Here is a 5,570-nt window from a genome sequence, read left to right as displayed (position 1 = left end):
AGTTTTTGTCTCCTTCTTATACACCAACATGGCCTACTGATTAATATATAGCCGTACTGCTCACTCTCATTCCTTTTCCTGGATCAGTGCTGGCACTCTAACTATCAAAATGTGTCATAAATGATAGTTTACTGTAGATATCAGGTTTGACTGTTATACTATCATAAATGATCATTGTTATATTCCGCCAAAAATGAAACAATGCTTTTTGCTTTTTATTTACTTTATTTCATTACGTTTTTAATTTTGTACGTGATAAAAGCATACGTGTTTCTTATTTGTTTAAAATAAATAGTTTTATAAGAATTCGAGTTCAGAATGTCCAATTTAAATTCAGAAAATAACAAAACAACAGAAGAGCGCTTTCCTCATGCGGAAACACATTTAAAAATGAATCACCACTCACCACTATTATTTTTCGCGTATCAATTTTTTGAGTGCGCCCCACACATTCCGACAGCTTTTGGTATTTTTTAATATTATTTTCTATTTTTTTTTTCTTTTAGCATGGAGCTTTGAAATGCTCTCTTTTTCATTTTTTAAAATTATTTTTTATATGGTTTTCGTCGGTTGAAAATGGCGGAATTTAAAAAATAACAAAACAACCGTGATAATTTGATTGTCATATGACAGTCAGTAGTGACAACATGATTAAATCGGATAAACTGTTCTCGCATACATAAAATTCTGTTGAGAATTATGTATCTGTCTCACATGCATAATGGTATCTGCTGTATGTTCTTTTGTTCTGTACCAGGTGTCCGAAGCTTTCCCAGTTTGAGTCCTTTTTCATGATTATAGGCTGTCGTTGGGCACATGCGGACATGCGTGAGCGAACAAAGGAACATACATAAATTTGAGTATCAATGTTTACGTCATCGCAGGATCAGCATTGTCAATTACAAGTGTGAATGTATTAGTAAAACTATCAGCGTTTCTTGTAGGGGGGTTGTGTAGCGTAAGCTTGCTCCTGCGCAATTGTGGAGGTCCACACCAAAAAGCAAAAAAATTATCTTTTAACGCAGCTCCCTTCCACTTGTTGATTTCTATCGAAATTTCGAATAGCGAATTTAAGAACGCAACCAAGTCTTCATTATGTTGACTTAAAACCATCATAAAGACTATTTCTGACTAATATTTGCAACAATCTTCCTCATTGTATGGAGATTCATATCAAAAAAAACACATTTACAAACTCGTCGCACCAAAACGTAACATTTACATTTTTCAATGTTGTTGTTGTTGTTGTAACCCCATACATTTTTCAATAGCTTATAATGGCTAAAGTGACATATTAATTTAAAATACAAGTAGCTTCTTCGTTTTGTATCCATGGTAAAATAAACAGCCCTATTCTTGAATCCATCGTATACTCGCTTTTCGTAAATTCTACGAAAGTACGTTTACTGAATCCATCGTAAGTTCGAAATTCGTAGAAAGCCTTCACTGAACACACTCGAACTGTGAAATCGTAGAGTTTCGTACAAATTTTCTAAGACGTGTATCAGTTTGCGGGAAAAAGTAAAATCATTAAAAATTCAGAATAAAAAGGGATATTAAACAAATAAAATATAAGTATATTATTAAATGTGATATGTATACTAATTTAATTACAATCTATTGTTATAAAAGGTCAAAAATTCTCACAACTCGCCAACAATGTTCCTGCTTACTTGAGCTATTGCAGCAGCACCCTGTAATGGCGCTAGGCTTTACAAAGTGCCCAACGGAGGAGGTTAAGAAATTTTTGGAAAACATTGCAAATAGTATTGCGCCACCAACAAAAGATGCAACTATCTGGAAAAAAGTAATGCTTTTGTAATACGTATGCATATCGGCAACATAGCTTCACAGATTTGGAAGAAGGCTTAAAAGAATTAAATTAAAATTAAATTACTAAAATATTTATTTTAACTTTTAAGGGTCTTATAATAATGACAATTATTGCAAAAACTATAAAAAATGATTACACCCTGAAACCTATATTTTTCATAGAACGCCCTTTTTACGCTACGTTTCTCTTCGTTGGTCATATCTAAGTATATCAATTGTGGACATAGCCGCGTTTGGAAAATTAGTAAGGCATCTTTCAAAACTTTGGAAAATGTGGTCTGACACATCGGAAAGTCAAAATTTTTTCCAACTCCGTGCTGATAGCTACCTTCCGCAAAAAAAAAAAGTTTTACTGATGCTAAGCGAATTATAGGACTCATTGAACATGACCCACCGAACGGTGTACTTCCTTCATTTATAACACCGAGCACGTAGGTAAACTCAGCCTTGTTTAGGCGGAAAGTTTTTATAAAACACAATTTTTTAAAACCTTTATAAGTTCATTAAAACAGGGATCCTTTCACATACATAGCCTCTTCTAATTTCAAGACTCCGCGCAATTTTTAAATCACGCCTTTCTTGCTCATTTTCTTCTAACAAAGCTGCAAATGATATGGAATCCATTTTAAGCCAGTGATAGCAAATTCTTCGTATTCGTAGCGGAGGGTTGTATTCGTAGATTTTCTACGATGGATTCAAGAATAGGGCTGAAACTTTGCCAATTTTATCGAAACTATTTATGATGTAAATGTTTATTTGGCAGCCGAGGCTCTGGCGACTCCAAGTTTCAAGGAACTAGGGTCGACTGCTAATACGTGTCAAAAAATATCGAGAGAGGTGTGAAAAGACGCATATTGACCTCGACAACCATAATCCGAAGGCGGAAAAGAAAAATTTTATCTCTGTCCGGAGATATTTTCAGTTGAAGTTGGCGATTTTAATGTGGTTGTTGTAATGTTGTTGTACCCACAAAAAAAATTGTGAGCATAAGTGTTTTGTGCGGATATAGTTTTGGTCTCCAAACCGGTGTTGGACCCACCCAGGGTAATTTTTTATAAGCGCGGCCGAAGGCCGCCAACGCAGAAAGGTGTTTTGCACAAAAATACTATGGATTCCACCCCCGTTACGGAGGTACCCGCGGGGCATTTTTCGGTTTTTCGTTAATATCTCTTGAACGAGTTAAAATTTTTATTTTCCGCCTTCGGATTATTAATACTGATATCAAGACGCGTCGTTTGACACCTCTCGATATTTTTGGACGCGTATTAGCAGTCGACCCCTCAACTAGACTATTACACAAATAAATACTGTTCTTCCGCCTACTTGTTTATTTGGAGGATTTCGTTCTGACTCTCCACCGCCGGCCGAGATACGCGAAGTACACCCCCAGTGGGTTAGGGGCTAAGAATATACCCACGGCAGGTATGTCTGTCGAAAGAGGCGATTAAAATACCAAATTGATTCAAGGGGTTGCCAGCGCAAAATATATAGCTTATCCAAGCTGTTGTTGTTGGTCGCCATTTTCGGTCACTCGATTTTTGCTGGGATGGTCCTTCAGGTATGCCGCCCGCATCTACTGGACCAGGTGGGGCAATGACACCACATCCAGTTATGTTAAGGTATATACCTCACCAGCAACCGGGCTGTGCAATGCCACGACAACAGCAGCAACAACCTATCTGCCAATGCCAAAACAGTCGGGCTATCCACCACAACCTTATCCACCTGGTTGTCCTCCATAACCTCAACAGCCAGGTTATCCTCTACAACAACCAGGTGCACCAGGTGGTTACATGGGTCAAATGATGCCACCAACACAACCTGGACAGGCGCCAATGCCCAGTCAGCAACCCATGCCGGGTCAACCCCCAATACCCACACGCCCTGGTTATAATGTTTGCTAATAAAACTGTAGTGACTACCCAAATTTAACCCTGCAGCATAATATAATTTGGGACTTTCCCTTTGAAGATACGACATTGTTCTTTTTAGTTTTAGTTTAAGTTTTATTTGAGTTAAGAAATATAGAATAATAAACATAACATTCTATACAACTAATATATTTCAAATATTGCTGATGATTATTTTTGTATTATTTTCTTTAGCAACCACCTGCACCTGGTACTGGTATATATCAACAGCCGCAACAGTATGACCAAGCCCAACGCCGTTTAGATCCCGATCAGATGCCAAATCCGATAAGCGTTATCATTGAAAATCAGCGCTGGTGGTGCTTTTATTACTAATCAACAAGGTTTATTGCCACAATTGGTGACCACAAAATATGTGGTACAAGATCAGGGTAACTCCTCGCCACGTTACGTTAGGTATTGATATTCCAAATTAATGTTTTGTTTGGCAATTACATTGATCTTTCTCGTTTGCAGGCCTTTTTGTATTGCATACCTGCAACAGCTGATTTATTAAAAACAACAGCTTTGGCCTTTACACTTACCATCTCACCAATGGCACGCACGGTTGAGGATGAATATGAGCCACCCATTGTAAATTTTGGTGAATTGGGTCCAATTAGATGTAATCGTTTGCAAGGCTAAAATGCAATTTGTAGATGCTGGTCGTCATTTCCAATATCTAATGTGTAAAATAACAACAGATGGTAAAAAAAAAACTTTCACTTTTACTCGTGTTCATTGATCCATATTTTTTTTCAACAGTGCCAACTGCATATTTCCAACATTTGGGCCACACCGGACAGCGTGTCGATAAATATGAACGTCCTGAACTCGTATTGGGTACATGAGTTTTTGTGTAAAAAATGTTTGGGTACCGATAGCTCTCAAGGTAAACCTCAACTCATATCCAACATCAATGCCTCGCATTCAATTGTGGACGCTGTACGCACTACATTGGGTTCACGCAGTATGGACAAGCATATTGTTGATTCCAGTGGTAAGGCTACAATTTCAAATGGGGCAACCATTATGAAACTATTGGCTATTGTGCATCCAGTCGTAAAACTCTAGTCGACATCGCCAAATCTCAAAATGCTGAGGTAAGTTTTTTTGTTATATTAGAATGTGTAGAATAAAAATGTTTCTCTTATCAGGTTAGCGATGGCACCACTTCAGTAGTACTTTAAGCATGTGAAATTTTAAAACAAGTTAAGCCATATCTTGAGGAAGGTGTGCATGCACGTATCATCATTAAAGCTATACGTAAAGAATTACAATTATGCATGATAAAATATGGCATGGCTGTACATGTCGAAGCGTCGTTCAAAGGAACAACAACGTGCTTTATTGGAAGAATGCTCTGCCACAGCAATGTCCTCCAAACTTATTCATCAAAAAAAAGATTTCTTTTCTAAAATGGTTGTGGACGCTGTACTTTCCTTTGATGGACGCAAAGTCATACAAAAAATATAAAATCGCATTATTAAATATAGAATTGGAATTGAAGGCTGGGCGTGTACCAGAAGAAGATTTGAAACGAACAATGAAAGCTGGTGGTGGTGCTGTTATGACTGCAGCTAATGATATTAATTCAAGTGTTTTGGGTTGTTGTTGTTGTAGCGATAAGGTTGCTCCCCGAAGACTTTGGGGAGTGTTATCGATGTAATGGTCCTTTGCCGGATACAGATCCGATACGCTCCGGTACCACAGCACCATTAAGGTGCTAGCCCGACCATCTCGGGAATGATTTATGCGGCCAGATTACACCTTCAGGCCATCCCCTCCCTCCCCACCCCCAAGTTCCATGAGGAGCTTGGGGTCGCC

The 5,570-nt window shown here is 38.0% G+C and overlaps 1 pseudogene; it reads left to right on the top strand.

Moving 5' to 3' along the window:
- The first annotated feature begins 1,699 nt into the window (after window positions 1-1,699).
- On the top strand, window positions 1,700-5,251 carry LOC137245926 (T-complex protein 1 subunit eta-like; annotated as a pseudogene).
- The last annotated feature ends 319 nt before the right edge of the window (window positions 5,252-5,570 follow it).

The sequence above is a fragment of the Eurosta solidaginis genome, chromosome 3, assembly GCF_040869045.1.
Source record: "Eurosta solidaginis isolate ZX-2024a chromosome 3, ASM4086904v1, whole genome shotgun sequence".
Taxonomy (NCBI): Eukaryota; Metazoa; Arthropoda; class Insecta; order Diptera; family Tephritidae; genus Eurosta; species Eurosta solidaginis.
The sequence above is the reverse complement of the archived record's forward strand: the minus strand, read 5'-3'. Positions and strand labels throughout refer to the sequence as shown.